At 40.8% G+C, this 18,334-nt stretch overlaps 1 long non-coding RNA gene across 1 annotated transcript in view; it reads left to right on the top strand.

Annotated features, from left to right (window-relative positions):
* The first annotated feature begins 14,143 nt into the window (after nt 1–14,143).
* The window catches only part of LOC104142433 (uncharacterized), a 66,648-nt gene continuing 62,457 nt past the window's right edge, over nt 14,144–18,334 (top strand). The window contains exon 1 of the long non-coding RNA XR_693710.2: nt 14,144–14,401. This is a non-coding gene — a long non-coding RNA (uncharacterized lncRNA). The remainder of the gene's footprint in view (nt 14,402–18,334) is intronic.

The following is an 18,334-nucleotide window of genomic DNA, read 5'->3' as shown; positions in this document are numbered from 1 at the left end:
TTTAGACTTTACTATCTTCATCTTTTGTTTTTGTCTAGAATTTAAGTGAGTGTGTTTAGGGGTTGTTACTGTAATAACATGCTCTTTAAGTGTAATTTTGAATAATTTTTACTTTGTGATTTTCTATCGTCTTATGTTTTACTATTAAGATAGGATTCCATTGGAGGTAACAATTTGAAGCGTGTCTGTAGTTCCCTTGACTGGGGACAAGTCCCTGAGATGTCCCTTGAGAAGAAACTGAGCTGCATATTGAGAAAACAGGATCAGCATGCGCAGGAAGCGTAAGGATGTGGGCGCCAGGGGGACGACTGTCCGCATCTGAATAGTGCCGTGTTTACGGTATATGTAAAATGTTTAGGTAAGGGGCAGGAAAGCCGGGTGCCTTAAGGTCTCAAAGGCCTGCTGCAGCGTTCAGCCGTTTTGGAACGTTAAGTTTCTGGTCTTATACCGTTGTCAGTATGGTCAGATTTGATCTTCCTTTTGATTCCTGCAGGCCTCTAAAAACAGAGAACATGCAGCTAACTTGTGCATGTGCCTATATTCAAATTTTGTTCAAGCTTGTAGTAAAAGATAGCTCAGATAACTGCCTATATCGGATTACCAACAGAACACCAGGGAGCTTCTTTCCATCTCTCGTTGTACAGCCTGATTTTGCAAGATCACATCTTCCAGACAGAGAACTCTTAGGGGTTTTGTGTAGAGGGGGATTTAAAACATGGAGCCCTGAGGTATTGATATGGGTTGTGATATCCTGTGATTTGCTGTTTAACCTCGGTCAAGTTACTTACCGCTTGCCCATCTTCCACATCTGCACAGTGGGAGTAACCCAAGGTAGAAGCTAATACGTGCAGAACTACTGCTATATGTTCATACTTCTTAGCTGGAACATATAACGAAGGGGGTGCTTAGTTGCTCATCTAAGTCATTTAGTTCGCCCGTTGCCGCTTAAAATAGAGTCAAGTCAGCATGACGCATGCTCTGCTCTGCTCTGTTGTGGCCCACATAACATATGGTGATGTACAAGCTGTGGGCCCTCTGTTCTTTTTCTCTAACTCGGCCAGCAGACATTGCCCTTCTTGCATGCTATTGCAGCCTGACCCTCGTGTTCAATCCGTGCAGATGGAGTGTATGTCACTTAAATAGTCTGAGCCGTAGCCGGTGACGTTGAGATGACATAGCCAGAAGGTTCTGAAGCACATAACTTCAGATAATTTTAACTGACAGAAGAAATGAATATACATCAGTTAAATCTGTCCATGTAAATGAAACCTTGGGACACTTCTGCAGCCATGACTAATCCTATGCACGTTGTGACTCAGCTAGTGAGGCATGTTATCAGGAAAGGTCCTAGAGCTCCCAGTTATAAACCAGTAAATAAAAGCAGCATATTTTCTGTAACAGCCAGAATCTTTGAATCTAATTTTGTTACCTGTTCTGTACCCCTTCAAAAAATACACCACCCAAATGTTTATAGCTGTGTAACAGAGGGAACATCGTTTATAGTAAACGTGCCCTTTGCCTTGAATTCACATTTGCCTCCCGATTCTTGCTCTGTTTCTGAGTTCAGAATCAAAATCTCAAAACACAACTCTGAAACCTGATTGACTCCAAATTATTTTGTAATGACCAGTTTTTAGTCTGCCTTGTGGTTTATGAGCTGCATCACGATGCAACCACATGTAATTCATCAGGTTTTCATCACTAGTAAGCTGTATATATTGGCCGAAGGTAACTACAAAGGACTGTAAGACACACACAGTCTTTTTTGATGGACCTGATAGCAGAATTCTTAATATAAGTACATTATGCATAGCTTGATTTCCCCATATTAAAAACGCTGCAAGTTTCTAGCCTGAATTTCCAACTTGACCTCTGGTTTGTTTTAAAACATGAACCAAAAGGCAGGCAGATCCCGTTGTGGATTTAGGCAACTAAATTAGGCAAAAGCTTATTACCCTCTTCCATACTTTGATTTTGAAAGATTGCACTGCGACACTTCGGTGTCCTATTTAGTCTGCCACTCATGCACTTACCTTCCTTGCCTCTTCTTCTCCCTCTGTCCCTCAACAGCAATTACTGTATTCGCTGCTATCCACTTTTCAGATACATGGCTTTTTACAAGGCAGGCAAGCTGAGAGATTTGGCTCAAAGTAGAATTCCATTGGATAGTGAAGAGATTAGGGGCTACCTGAAAATTAACTTTTATTAATGCAAGAGGAGAAAAAGCCTTTTTTTCCCCTCCAGAATGTCACGTCATTCTTGCTGTTTGCTTCTTGAATAGAACAGTATGTCGTATGAGAATGGCATCTGCCAAATGCTAACCGAGGCTTTTGAGTTTTTTGTGTCGTCATTCTCTATGGAATAAATGGAAGGGTTTTGAATGAAAGCATGCAAGGCAGTCTTCACACAGCAGCCTGTCACTTTGCAAAGCAGCTGTGAGTTTAATAGGAGTACAAATGAAAAGCAGCTGATAATTAGGCTGCTGGGAGTTTTAGAATTATTATTGTTAATTTTTAACAATCAATTTGGTAATTGAGAGTGTGCTATTGAGAGGCATGTATTTTTGTTTTTTGAATATCGTAAGCAGCATTCCAGCTGGGTGACATGGTAAGTTACAGCTTCTGATAAGAATTTGATATCAGAAGAGCCTCAAGAGTCCTGATAGGCTATAAAAGGAAGAGGATAATGGTGGACAAGATTGTATAGTGAAGTATGGTGTTTATTTGTAGTAAAGGGACAGTGTGGCTTAACTAAGTTTTTTTTGTTTTTCTTTTTGAACTTTGCATAGTGTTAGAGTACCGTCTCTGTCACCTGGCAGGTACAAATGTTGAGGTGCAGATTTTTACCATCTATAGATCATCTAGCGATTTGAGTTGTCTTGGACTTAGGAAAAAAAAAATCATTCCCAATTACAAAGTCCAGTGCTAGCTAAGCAGAAAATTAGGATTTCAGGAATCAGCGGTGACTTCAGGCGAGTATAAAGGTGAATTTGTGAAAGAACTTCAGTGCTTTGGAAAACTTTTTGCACTGGGAGAAGCTGGGGCTTCTCTGTCATTGGCGTACTTTTGAAAATTCAATCTTTGATCTGCAACTCTGATTGTTTTATGATTATTTTAGAACTCTTTTCAAATCATATGAGTCTATGAAAGAGCAAATTTACGAAATATACATATTCCTCAGTTTCTGCAGTTAAGTGCGTACTAGCCAAAGCATTTATCAGTGATTTGGACTTAGAGCTGTCACGCGTCGTGACAGAAGGCATGATGAAGTCTGTTCTTGGAATCGATGAGTAATTATTCAACTACTGTAACTCCTCTGTGCAATCTAGAGGCGAGGATATGTCTTGGTATAAATCAAACTATAGTATGTATTATCTGCATCTGAATTGAAAACCCTAAAGCAAGAAGAGAGAGTCTGAACTTGACGTTAATTCACGACAAAATAGCAGTTCTTTACGTTCTGCTTGTTTTACATTGGTATGTGAATTTCATGGAATTCAGTTTTGAATTCGATTCACATTTGATTTACGTGCTTATGTTGAGTCACATGACTTACATCTTCATGTCTGTACTTAAAGTAAGGGCTCATGAAAACATGGGCTCCCAAGCAGCCCCTTTTTACTCAGGGACTTCAATCTCCTGCAGACACCATGCTGAGTTTTCCCTTTACTCTGTCAGGCTCCAATCATGCAGCTATGAAATTTGATTTCAGTGGTGATATACTCTTACTTGTGCTTGATGATAGACTTTTGCACCGTTCTAGTTTCTCTCAGTCTTCTCTGTTTTTTAGGCTGCCTCTGTTGTCTTCCTCTGACTGCAGAACAACATTCCAGATAATGCTCTGCCTCCCATAACCTCTCTCCAAATACCTTAGCCTTTTCTAAAGTGCTTGTAATTGAATGTTAACAATGAGTTGCATGGGAAAATAGTTCTGTTATTAAAGCTGTACGTTATGCCAGGTCAGCAAGTTTCTGAATGGCTGCCTGCATATCCTTCCTGTGCCAAAACAACAGTCATTCTCTCTTTCTCTAACTTGTGAAATACAGAGGTGGCTAAGTGCACTTAACTACTGAGTCTTTTGATTAGGGGAGGGAGATGGCGTTCTGCTAGAGCAGAATTTAAATTGTCTCAGGGGGCTCAGGAGCCGTAATGGTATGAAAGAGTCTCCTGCCTTTCGCACTGTGCTTAGAAGGAACAAACCCTCCCTACCTTTGGTGCTCGGAAAGCAGCATCAGCATCCGAACTGCCATACTGGGGACGCTGCTTTTACAGCTTTCCCTGAGATGAAGGAGTGTTAAAACAGAGAGTAGTTCTTTGAGATTTGCCCTGCTTCAGCTGTGAATATAGCCTGTGTGTACGTGTGTGTCTCTAATGGTAGATCCAACTTGGCACGTGAACATGGCACTAAGTGACAGCTCTATACCAAACGCTGTCCAGATGGTGAGCTCTTATAAAGCTTTGTGCTTGTTCCTCTCAAACCTAGTTATTAGGATGTTTTGTATCTTCACGTGATCAGACATGAGAGCAAGAGCTAACTGCCAGCAAGGTGAGGGACGGAAGGAGGGAAGGATCTACAAATGACGGAAAAAGTGGCTGATTCTTTCGGTCTTTCTCAGGTACATGCCAGTATCCGCTGTCAAAAAAGAGAATCCTGGTGTAGGTGATCTTTGTCTGTTATGACTGGAGCAGAGGCACAGGCATGAGGAGAGGCATCGCATCATAAGCAGGGAAAGCGGGAGAGATTAGTGAGGTGGGAGAGGGTGCTAAGGGTGGGCACAATGTAGATCACAGATAACAGGCTGTCTACATCCTGTTATGGCTGGGTAATGGTAGCACATCCGTTTTGAGCTGAATGTTGCCTCCGTTATTTTCATAATCTTCTTTCTACTACAGTACTGTAAATCATGCGGATGAGCCAGGTGCATGCTGGGTGCAGGATGCTATACAGAGTTTTTTATGAGCATGCAAGTCTAATAGGCAGCTCTAGTCCAAAGCGTAGATCTTCTTGTGGCTCAGAATACTAGTTATTGTCATAAAATCTAGCAGTCTGACATCTGCCAGACTGTTTTGTTTCACCAGTACTTACCCGATAGCTAAAGTAATCTAGTAGGATCTTCATGCAAAGCATTCCAGAACTGATGCGGAGTTGCGCCTGGCTGAAGAGCCAGGCCTTATTTTCCTTTAATCATCCTCCTGATCTAATGCTGTGTGACTTGATGTGGTGGGGAAGAGTGATCCCAGTACTAATGCAAGGATGGAGATCCAGGAGGATGAAATCTCAGCTGGCATGGCTACGAATCACAGATTCGCTTTGTCGAGTCATGACAACTTGTTTGACTAGTTATACGGTGGGGTCATGCTTTATTTTAGTGGCTCCCTTTCCATCAATGGTTTATTACCCCTAAGAGCATAACAAAACCATGACACCTCAAATGTTGCTTACTGTTAGCATGACAGATGCTGTTACTTTTGTGGTAATCAGCATGACATGTAGGGGTGGTGCTAGCTCACTAAAATTAGAAAGACCTGAAGGCTCAGCCTAAAGTACGAACGTTGCTGTTATGCTTCTTTTTGGCTTTTAGTTCACAACTGTCCCATCAGAATAAGGATAATACATGGGAGATGAAGAGCAGTTATTTTATGCCAGTTATTATGCCAGAGAAAGAAATGTGGAAGCACAATGGCACAGAAGTCTTTTTGCTTTCTTTCCAAATGTTCACTTACATGCATGTATTCGGGTTGGTTTGGTTTAAGGGGTTGACTTTTCCTCAGCCTCATAGCTGATTTACTCACAGCAAAGATGAGAGGCATTCAGCTCCTCTATTTCTCTGCTTCTCTGTTCTCAGTGAGTAACTCCGTGTTTCTCTGGTTAATTAAAGTTTACTGCAGGAGTAGCAGGAGTGGGTTGGAGTACTGATGGAGATGACTAACAAAGTAATCGGCAAGTGATTAGAGTGTGGGCTGCCAGGCACCGATTAGCCTTCCCTGGACTCTGCTTTTATCTTAGCTGCATGTTTTGAAATAATTCTCTTAATAATATATAGGATTTCTATCCCATTTAACTTATCGCAAACTAGACAAAATGACTCAATTTCAAAAGGCTCTGATTCAACTCAGGCTGCAGCCATTCAGTTGAAATATGAGGTGAGGTGATTTACTCTTTTGTTTCTCTCAAATTCTTGCCCTGTGGAAAGTTTAAGGGGCAGAGAGTTGGTCAGAGTGGAAAATTAAGGTTACATTAGAAAGCCTCATAAGATGCATCAATGAGAATCATGTCTCAAAACTCCTTGTGAAGTGGCAGCCACCAAAGGGGTGGGGAGGACGTGGAGGTTTGAGTTTTGGATAAATCGCCAAGAGAAAAATAAAACTTTGTCCAGAGGGTAAGCTTCCACATATGCTTGCACAGGAAGTTGTTTGCTGCCCACAGTGTTTTTTACAGTTTTTTTTTTTTTTTTTACAAAGCTTGAAAATAGTTTTTTCTTTTAAAATAAAACATGTTATTGGGTTACTGACACATACCTGATGCAAAAAGGCAGACCTGCTTTAAATATGCTGTATCAGCACTTCCTGTTGTGCTCATATCCCTTTCCTCCAATGTAATTTTAATATCCCATGAGCCTAATGCTGAGGCATTCTCTTAACTGCTATGCAGTTAACAACATAATGGTTTGGGAAGAGTATTGACGTGTAGATAGAGTTGCGAGATGTTCACTTCCCCTAGAATTCCTACATCTGTTGTTATGGCCACAATGGGCAAACTATTTGGAAAGATAGAGCATACAAGCTGAAGATAATTGAGGACAGGGAAGGGAAGGAGGAAGTCCCATGAAGAGATGATGTGTGTGGCACGCCAATGACATGGACACTTCTAAAGCTATGACTGCCATAAAAACGCAGCGCTTAGGTAGTCATCCCATCGGAGAGAGGGAGCAGCATCATCTGAGTTGCCTGACCAACTGCTGTTAAGCAGCACACTTGGAAACGTGAACATTGGTAACTAAGAACAAAAGAGAACAAATACTCTTGACTGTGAAATAAACCTATGATGGTCAAGAGAGGGAACCTAAATCACTGAATAAGTTACTCATGGATTATTTGTGGAATCTGAGAATAAGGAATTAAAAAGGCAATCCCATAGGACAGTTTTTAGTATGCTGTTTTTCTCTCAGTATAGCTCACAGTGGCACATCACTGCCAGTTCTTTCTACCAGAAGGTGCAAAGTTGTCACTTCCAGCTGCTGTGTACTTTGAGGAGCGTCAGGAGACTGTCTGTTTACTGCCGTCTTATTTGATGGTAGTGGAATAACTTGAATAGCTCTCCCAAAGAATGGCTAGTGCTTCTGAATAACTCGTTTGCACATCGCTTCTTAAGACAATTGTGACCATATGCATTTCTTTATTGAGCGCTTTATGGAGTGAGTGTATATCAAACTGGTCTTATGACTCGTCAATTTTTCTTCCTGCAGAATAAAATTTGTTTACCTCTTTGATTTTAAAATGCTCCTTACAAGGAGCTTGTTTGTGTTCCACCTTGGGCTATCAATTGCATGTTTGTTTTAGAAGAATTTACAAGTTAGAATGGTGTCTTAATCAGGTGTCTAAACCCTTGAGTCTCCCCCTTCCTTCTTTTCAGTGCTTGTTTACCTAAATATGGGACTTCAAAGAAATGACCAGATAAAGTAGGTGTTAAGCACTGTGATGCTTTCCGCTTCTTCATTTTGATAGAAATTAGCATGTGAATAATATACCACAGTGAGAGGGTGTTTTGACCGTCTCCCTCCTGCCTTGTTCTTGACCAGGGGTAGGGAGGGAGCAACCATAGGTTTTAGAAATAAGTTGAGGAGCTGTGGATTGCTGTGGGCTGTTGTTTGTGAGATTCTGAACTCAGCAGTGAATAAGTCTCTCTAAATGCTTGTGGAATTAGTTAGACTCTCTGAACTGTTTTTTCTATTGTTTGGGTTTTTTTGTTTTGTTTTAAAGCTAGTTTCAAGACCATTAGTGGCATGCTCTCATTTTGATCTGAAAGCCAGATGAGTGTTAAAAAAAAATAAGGTATGAGATACTGCCTAATACAAGGTTTAAATTGCAGCTGTAACTACTTTGAAAATTAGCTTAAAAATAACTTACTTGTTAAGACAGATCGTTTGGCTGTGGATTTGCTTTTTATGGCAATGTCACTGAAGTCATCTTAAGAAGCTTTTATGCCAGGTTCCCCATTGTGCTGGCACAGCAAAAAATACTTTTTTGGGGGTTTTTTTTGCATCTGGATCTGTTACCCGACCTGGTTGCCAGTGTGGGTGTGCACGTAGCCATGCCAGCTCAGTAGTGGGAACGATGTGGGATGCAGACCACTATTAAAGAAATTCTCAGGGCACCACATTCTCAGTGACTTTTGAGCCAGTAACTCAGAACTCTGATCGTCTTGGGTCTGGCCATCCTGATGGTTGACTGAATAATTGGCCTCCTGGGAATGAGGAAGGGAAATGGTGCCTGGCCTACTGTTATCAGCTGACAGCTGTAATAGGCAGGTGGCATGAGTTCCTTCTTTGTATGGGTTTTTTATAGCAAAAGAGCACCAAGCCACCAAATAAAACTAGTGTGGCAGGCACTGACCTGAAAGCCAAACTACTCTCCTTTTTATCTGATCTTCCAGAAGTTTTTCATGGTCTCTTGAAATTGAAATGTGATTGGGGGCTTAGCAAGTATCTAGATTCAGTTTTACCTGTCACCCAGCTTAATGGTCACCCATATTTCCTATTTCTTCAGTCCTGGCTGTAAAATGAATGCTGCTTTTCTTAATGGCAGTGAGTGTGAAACCATCTATTTGTCTATACAGCTGTCTTCAAAGGTGTCGATTTTAGTTGTCGTTTTTAATGTTGTGGCGTACGCACTTTTGAAACCAGTTGGTCTCTGTGTGTTCCTTTACAGTGTAGTGAAAACCAGTAAAGAGAACTGGAAATATCACCGATTATATCACCCAGGCAGACAATGAAACTACTCCTAAGAACAAATTAAAGGAGCTGAAAGTTGTTTTCAAGCTTCCCCTTGCTTGTCCTGAGTGAGAGGAGGGGGAGAGGAAGGACCTGCCTTTTGCAGATGGTAGAATGATTCACCAGTTAATGGGATCTTAATGCCTGGCAAGAAAAGATGTCATTAGCCGTGCTGAATCTCTGTGTGACATGCACATTTGGTCCAGAGTATAGCACACTTCTGTGTGCTCATTCAGCCTGCTGCTTGCTGAGTTCCTTTCTTACTCCTCTGTAAGCACGTCAAATGTTGCTTTTGATAAGCTCTGATTTATGGGCAAGTGACTTATTTAATGGAAAAGTGCTCTCATCTGCTAGGATGACGAAAAGCTGTTCTTTGCTTATTAATAATGGCTTAAGAGACAAACTGCTGGTTAATCGGTGGTGAGATACGCAATTGGGTTGAATTTTTTTTTTTTTCATTTAAATCCTCTTCATTTAAAATACCTGATAACATGAGACATCATTATGGCAACTACTCTAGTCAGAAATTCTTGAAGTGAGTTGCAAAATACCGTTCTTGTTAGTACCTTCAATATTCATTAGCCTTTTGCTGCTAACTAACTTTCAGGCTTCGAGTGTTCCAGGAATACTGGCACAATGGGGATTATTTCTTTATCTTTCATGCTAAAACTAATGTGCAGTGGTCAGGCATTGCAGTATATTAGTAGCTGCTTTCCTCATTATCCCAGTTCATGAGAAGGGCCTCCACTTAACTCATGGGAAGTTGCACAAAGGGGAAAAAAGGTTTTAAATTTGAAACAAATCGGGCTTTCACAGAAGGTGATGTTTGTTTTCAGGTTCCAAGTTGATCATTATCTAAGAAAAGAATTTCACTATTTATATTACAACACTTAGACTACACAGCTTTAAGCTCTTGGTACTCCTAAGAGGAGCAATATGTTTAAAAAAAAAAAAAAAAAAAGAGGGGGGAAACTTTCTGTGTTTAATGGGAAAGGCTTAGGTTCTTCAGTGGGAGAACTCGGTTTGCCTGCGTCAGTCAGCTGAGTGACTCAGAATTGTGATGCTAATGTAGGTCTGATTCTGGATTGGAAGCCTAAATATATATAGCAGAAAAAAAATCATCATAGTTTAGGTTGAGAGAAGTGGGGAATTTTGTTTCCTTACACATAGGCAGATTTAAAAGTTTTTCTCCATTATATTTCCCTTCTCATCCCCTGCCCTTGCATATTGCTACTAGGCCTTTGTTCTGACATGTTACCTTAGAAGTGGTTGTTCCTCTCTTTTCTGTAGTAAAGGGTTGTGGGTTTTTTTTTTGAAAATCTGAGGGTTTATCTGTACAGTATTCCAGAATAATTTCACTTGTGGCCTTGCTGATTTTAGAAAAGCAGTGCCTCCTTTGCTTTATCTTTTTTTACTTGGAAGGCAAATCTTTGAAGAAGGTAAATCACAGCAGTCGTTCTTTTATTTTGGAGTAAGTGGGAACACCACGTTGTTCAAGGATAGCTATTGTCTTTAAATTCTCACCACCTTAATCTAAATACGCTTTCAGTGGTAGGTAAGTCCTTGATTTCTTCTGCATTGTTTTAAATGATAAAAGGGAGGCTATTACTATCTACCTTCCTTGTGGAATTACACACAGCTAAGATTTGCTCTCTTTAGCCAGCTACCCTACCTGCTCAGTGTATGTATTGCATCAGGAAAGTCAGTGATTCATAAGAGAGGAGAAAATAAAGTGGTAGAAATGATAACAGGTGTTGAACGCTAGACAAAAATTTGTAAGGTGCCACTGTGACATCTCGAAGGTTTTTATAGCTGCTGTTTGACTTCCAGCTGTCTACTCCTATATATTTGATAATGTATTTGAAGACCATGTTATATATCTCTAAGGTGAAATTTTCTAACAGGGTGTCCCTGTAGTGAACTCTCAGATCTGAGTGTGCCTCTAATTTATTTACTCTTAGGCACTTGAATTGGTATACAGTGAGCAATATTAGGCTGGCAAGGAACGTGCTTTTTAATGAGATCTATTCTGAACTAAAAAAATCTATGTTATATTGCAGCCTCTCACATTGCTGTGTACTCTCAGTGGCAGCCTCTGAAAACGTGTCTACTTACTAGGAAGCCACAGACCTCTGCAGTTGCAAGATAAGGCTAAAAAGAGATTTCACTAGTGCTATCATTTGACACTCTGGGGTTATTCGTTCATTCTGTTCTGGAGAATTTGTACCCAAAAATGGGGGGAGAGAAACCTTTGAGTTAAACTTAAAAAAACAAACAAACAAACAAAAAAAAACTTGTAAATTATCTTTCAGGAAGCATCTCTATGCTATCTAGATAACTAGGCTGACAGTGATGAAGTGGCATAATTGCCAGGGTGCTTAACAAAGGAGTACGTTACATTTGAATAATATTAAAGTACTTCCCTTCTTTTTCTTTTTACTGACTGTACCAACATGATTACAAAAAGAACTTAGCAGCAAATAAGATTACTTTGTACAACACCGCTCTTTAGTACTTTATGGCAAAAAAAAAAACTTTTCACAAACACCATCAAATTCTTGTAACATTGTAGACACAAAACATCACTTTACACACAAGTCTAATGGACCCGAGCAAAGCAACAGACTAATGGATTTGGGGTAGCTGGAATTGGGAGGAGAACTTCTAGGTCTTGGTTGTGTTTCAGAGTAAGCTGCCTGGACCAAAGGTATGTCTGGAACGTAGCAGGAGCAGCCTAGGCACGCGAGCGCAAGCTTTCTCTTGACTCACTTTTTCATATGCCAACAAATGAAAGGGACCAGAAATACAAATGGTGGCTCAGCAAAATGGGGAGAGGTTAGTGCGTGCCCAAACTGGCTGTCAATCCAGGATATCTGCCTGGAAGCCCTAACCAGAGATGTCAAAAAAGTTGGATGGATGAGACGAAGCCAGACAGCAGTTCTGCTATCCTGGTCTCGGTTGAAACAACTGATCTCTGGTACCTTTTGAGAATAGGTATACAAAGCTGAGGACAGGCTGGCCAGGTTTTGCTTCTGCAATGAGGGCATCGTCTGATTTCTTTGTTTCTGGCATTCTCGGCTACCTTTCTAAATTGTGTAATTTGAGGGGAGATAAGGAGAAAAAATGTAGTTTTGCTGCAGTGCAGTATAATAAACATATTGTTATGTGTAATACACCCCGCTCACCCCCCCCCCCCAAAAAAAAAAAACAAATAACCAAAAAACTCCAACTCGCCCAACCTTGGAATGTAAGCAATTCTCCTCTGCTATTACCCAGAACCAGTCACCTCGGGAGCCGATTATGTGTAATGCCCCAGTCATAAAGCAGTGGGAGTATGTTAAAAATCAAGGAATGGAATGGAAGGGGGGCTGGGGGTTAGTCTTGGAAATGAATAGTCCTCTCCCACTCAGCAAGCCAGTTCTATTATCTGAATTAGTGTAAAAATATCCACCCACCCCAAGGAATGCACTAAGTCACTCCCTCCATGCCAGATATCTCTGATTGAGAGTAATTGCTTGTATTTGACAGAACCCAGAATGGATCTGTACGGAGTATTTGAGTAGGAGGTGAAAATTCAGCAGCTAATGTGATGGCTTCTGTTTTTGTTTTATTTATTCTGAAACTATTTTTCAAGCCCAAACAGCAGCCTGCCAGGGAAGGTGTCTCTGCTTGAGACTCAGTATGGTTATGATCAGTAACAACGTGCCTCTAGTAATTGCACTTGGTTTGTGAGTGACGGCCTTTGATTGGACAGTATTGCTTCCCCCTCTTGGGGAATGGGATACTTTTCAGGTCAAAGATTAAATCATTGCTAAATAGATGATTTTTTCACAATGTGTTATTGCAGCATATGCCCAACTTAAAGATTGCCACTATTCAACTCTATCAGGCTTTTTCACACATCTGCTGGAAATAGGAGACACGGCCCAAATCTTGCATCTGCATATCTGCCAATTTATAGCAACATGAACCTCTACATATGCCACTGCAAGCCCACCTCTGATAGGAGCTGGATATAAAGTCTGTTGACTTGATGGAATGATGTCCAGGTTGTTACCAGCAGGCCTTCTCTCCACTCGGCTGCAGGGACTGTAGAGACAGACGTACGGATGGGAGCATCAAGATGAGGCGTCAAGAGAGGGGCTACCCTGGGCAGTCTATGGGCTTTGGTTGCAGTTTCCAGAAGCCTAGGTGCTGTTATGAGAAGTGGCTGCTGTCGGTAATAATAAAACGCTCTCCTTTGTTCCTCAGCGTGCTGGACGATACTTTTGATAATACTATTCCTGCAGATCCTACACCACCTTTGAAACTAAGTACGGGGCACCGGTCAAAGACCTCTGTGTTCATTCATTATTTTGGTCCTTGGTCTTAACTGAGGCCAGTCCTTTGGAAATGGCTGGATGAACGTGCCATTCCTGTTGCATTTAATAGGTACTGTTTGAAATGAGCTGCTTGAGGAATTTATGCAGCATTTTGCTATCCAGCAGGTTTTAACTACTGTCTGAAACTGTTAACGAACACTCTTTCTCTCTGCTTGACCTGGCGTTTTTCATAGCTCTCATTCTGCACTACCACTAATAATGAACAATAATGTAGACAACCTGCCATCATTTTTTTACTCTCTCTGCTAACTTTGAAAAGTCATTGTTGGCTATGAAGAATGCCTTCGCTCTTGCAGCTGAGTACAACACTCAAAATGAAGGCATTTTTAAGGCATCTGTTTTCAATTGCATCGGCTGCTCTACTGATCTGAAAGTCTTGCTTTCCTTTGGTTAGGGAAAACCTAACACTGCCTAAATAATTAAGCAAATGATATACCCTTAAAGAAATGAGAAAATACTGTTTGTTAGAGACAACTCCTTTAAAATCACCACCTGAAACCACAGTCGCGTGTGTGTAAGGCTCACAGCAGTCGTCAGTGGCATGATGGTCAACACAGCAGTGGTTTTCCTGAATTCCTCAAAGGAAAACAAGAGTAGGAGTGGAGCAGTTGTGCGAAGTAGTAGCAATATATATCCAGCAAAACAGAGATTTCCCTAAACTGTTGTGGAGAAATGTCTCAACTTTGTTACATTGTTAGGTTTCTCCAGTACAAAGGAAGCGATACTCTGAGGTCAATTGGGTAGCTTGGGTGGTGTAATCACTCCTGAACTTCCTCTTCTGGGCATATCACTTGTTAGAGACAGACTAGCTGTTCCGCAGAGTCAAAAGAGAGTCATATCTTTCTTCCTGGAGGGTATATGGGTTAGGGGGAGGCGAGAGAGGAAGGAAGGCAGGGGAAACAACTGGCCTCTTCATTCCTTTTCTTTATTCGTGTTTTCAATGGGGCTATAAATGTCAGTTCCTTCCTAATGGATCTGGAGATTGAAGCACTCCTGCTACTGAAAAGGTTGATATGGCTCGAGCAGCAATGTAAGTTTTCTTTGTGCTGTACTCCATCTCTCTTCTTGAAGGAGGCATCTAAGGGCAGGATAGGTAGGAGTGTATATACTTTCCCTGTAAGAAAGCCTGCTTGAATGTCTCCTGTTTTGGGGGTGCTTTTTTTTTTTCCCCCCCCCTTAAGATCACCTTCAGTCACATAATGGGCGACTTCAAGCGTATAGTAGGCAGGTACCTGCCTTACACACGGTTTTTCTCCTCTTCCCCCTTCCCCCACTATATCTCATTAGTTTTTAGGCTTGGGACAGAAAATGAATGAATGCGTTCTTTCTTGACTTTCCTAGAAGGTTCCTCAGGTTGACATATATTGTGTAGGAGGAAAATTGGCTTTGTGTTTGCCCTCAGACTGCTTTGTTGTAACCCAGGGAGTTCAGCTTATGGAGACGTCAATCTGTTTTGGTTCCTTTCGCTTGCAAAAATTCACTCAGCTTTTGTTAGAGAAATATTTATGAAGCTTCAGTTAAATGTTTCTTGTGCACCTTGAAGTCCTCTGGTGAGCAGAGCCCTGAACGCAAAGAATTAAGTGGGCTCTGTGGCAAATGATACTGCATTATGCTTAAAACAGCATTTGCAAAATCTGCAAAATGCTTTGTGAAACGATGAACTTTGCTTCCCATGCACACCTCCCTCTAACGTATCATGCTGCATCTTGCTAATGAACTGTGTGGTGGATTGGAGCAGAGCTGGCTCTGTAAAGGTGCGTTACAGAAGTAGGAGACTCCGACAAAGGATAGTTTTCTGGTTCTTTCTCAGAGTGCTGGCTTGTTTTAAGGATTTATCTATCTCAATTTATTTGCTGTAGGGGATTCTGATTTCCGTTCAGCCTCAACATGACAGATAGCAGAGCTTGCCACCAGCTCACGTACTCTTATAGACATGATATAAACTGGTGAGAGATAGGAAACCGAGATGCCTGTATGCAGTACAGGTAAAAATACAGCAGAAGCAATATATGCTTTACAGCCTCTTGCTTCCCCTGCCCGTAATGGAGATTGTTGACTATAGACAATGATGTCTTGTCTGCCAAACTTGTATTGCTGTTTGATGCTCTCTTCGCTCTTGAGTAATTTTTAAAGTAAAATCCTGTATGAGTTCCAAATGAAAACTGTGACTCTAACTGTAGCAGAACAATGCAATCCGTATTGTATCCCAGTCTGCATATTGGCCATACCTTTGCGACTGCATGTCTAGGTACGAGGAGTGTCTGAGATTTTATATATGTTTTACAGCTTGAACTCAAATGCAGTGGTACTGCAGCATTCAAAACATGTAGAGGTTTTGCATATAAAGACTTTGTCGTATGCTAATGCTCAAGCATCCAAGCATGCTCACATGCAGTGATGAATTAAATTCTTGTATAGTCTCTCTTCTACCGGAGGAACGATTACAAAGTTTAGAGCACCCACGGTCACAGAGGAAGCTGCAAGTAGATTATGATTCTCAGTCCACTTAACCACAGAATTGTTCTTCCTCTCCGATGATATTTGTGTTCAGATAAGCTCAAGGAGTTTGACATGGCTGTTTCTCTGCAACATCAGTATTTGGTTTCTGGCCAGAAGGTCAGAGGTGGGGAAAAATAGTTCAAAAATATAACTGAAATCTATCAATCTAAAAAAAAAAATAGAGTGAGTTTTGCAAGACTTTTTCTCTTCTGCTGGCCTGAATTTCCCCTGGGTCGGTTCATCTGCCTCATAAATGCAACAATTCCAGGCTTTTGGTAGAAAAGCCATTTGCTGCTTATGGCTGATGTGCATATAACCTGTTGTTCTTTGAAGAGTAAGAGTAGTGAAGTGATGTCTTTCTAATATGGGTGTCAGAATTTTCTATCTTTCTTCCAGAACTGTCTTCTACCTGTACGACTGTACCCTTCTGTCATGTCAGGTTACTGTTTATTTTATACAGAAGTTTTTTGCAGTTCATTATCGCTGCATCCCTACAAAAATAGTAATTTATATGTACATTTAGTATCTGAAGTTAATCCATTATTCTGCACCTGGCTTCCATATTCTCTCTCTTCTTTTTTATTGGAATAAATAGGTATAGCTCAAAGGAATGACATCAGTTTATTAAAAATAAGAATCTAACCCTTTATGAGGGAAAATTTTAGAACAGATCTGGGAACGAAGTCGCCACTAATAGTGTATATCATGATCACGTGTTGTTTCTTTTTTGTCTTAATTTTCTCACCCGTAAAATAAGGATGATAGTATTAAAAAATCCTGAGGTTCTTGGATTAAAGGTATCACAAATCTACATTTTATACTGCACAAGTATATTTATCACAAATATATATTTGTGATATATATATAAAATCTGTTTTCATACTACAACAAAGCTCTGGAGTGTTTTAGCCATAAAATCGGTCATCTTGTGTTCTAGATCCCTTTTCTGCCCTAAGGGCAATGCATTTCGTGATATTGAGTAGATTTCATCAGTGCTTCATGTTCTTCCCCACATGAAGAAAAGAAAGAATTGTGTTATAGCAGTAATCTGTTGCTAGGGCTTGTGCTAGAGCTGCCCCGTTTTTAAGAATTTAAAGCTGTTTTAGCCAGTTTCTATTCCTTTCAGTTTCCCACTGGAGACAGCAGAGAGGGTCTCATTCTCATCTCCACGAAGAGAGGAAGATGATGTCTCTGTGAATGTGACGCTGATCATTAATCAGGAGATTCACTGCTGGCCTCTCGATTTCTTTTGACTTTAGCAGGTCAGGGTTTTGCAGAGCTGGATTTCACAGAGGATAACCGTATCAATTGAACCAAACTAGCATTTCTAGTGTTTCTCCAAATTTGAGGTTGCCATTGCAAATAACAACTGCTAGTAGACCTAAATGCAACATTGCATTAAATTTTGTGATTTTAATTTCTATGTTTAAAAAGCAATTTGTTATCTGGTACTCAGGTTAATTCTGGCCTTCAGCGTGTTCCAGGAAATCAAATGTTTTATGGGAGAGCTGAATGAAGGATAAAGAGATCCAGCCAAGTGTCTAGTAGAATTTGGTGGGAATTTGGGTTCCAGAATGACTTTTAAAACTTTGAAGTTTTAATGTGCTCAGCTACGACTTTTGATGAAAAACTTTTCTTTGTGCAAGTAAAGTTCAAGCTGTAATTTAATTTAGAACTTAGATTAAATTAAGGGATATGTTGACAGCATGGGTGAAAATAGAGGAAAAGAGTTCAGTTGCATCAGTGAAAAGGTGGTTCATCCCTTAGCCTAGGCTTGGTTAGTCCTGAGTTGCACACCCTGCACTATCGCTTCAGCGGTCTTTGGGCAGACTATCTGATCGCTCAGCAGTTCAGCCCACCCTGGTGAGAGGGGGTGAGGGGGTGACAATACTACTTCCTACCTCAGCAGCGCTTGTGGTAATAAATAGTTTTAGAGATTATGAGATGCCAGAGCTGGGTTAATGTTGCACAAAATCTCTTACAACTAGAAACCACTGCAGAGTTTTCAGCAGCAGTGTTTTGTCTCTCCTTCCTGCTGCTCCCAATTCCAGGACCAAGCAGAGGGGAAAAATTATTTTCAGAAGCACCAGCAGAGTGTTGGGAACTAAGCAGCACGTAAAGCAGCCTAGTGGGACTATCACTCGTGTCAGCTAAAGAAGTGTAAATTATATCAGCTTATCTTCCCTGCATCATCAAGGGCAGTGGGTCTGAGGAGGGGGAGGGTGTGGTGGTGGTGGGTTTTTTTCCGAAGGTATAGCTTCAGTTTTCAGTTGTGACCTCCACTGCAAATTAGGAATGAGCCTATGCCTTTTCCGTTTTCTTTTTCCCCACTCATACAAAAAAATCCTGACAATCTTTAATCCAATGATGCGTTTCCATCTAGTGAATATCTAGTGAGATCAAAGATATGACTCCATACTGGTCACGGATCTCCAGTAGTTTCTCTACCAGTGGCCACTATAAC

Source organism: Struthio camelus, chromosome 7, assembly GCF_040807025.1.
Source record: "Struthio camelus isolate bStrCam1 chromosome 7, bStrCam1.hap1, whole genome shotgun sequence".
Lineage (NCBI taxonomy): Eukaryota > Metazoa > Chordata > Aves > Struthioniformes > Struthionidae > Struthio > Struthio camelus.
The sequence above is the reverse complement of the archived record's forward strand: the minus strand, read 5'-3'. Positions and strand labels throughout refer to the sequence as shown.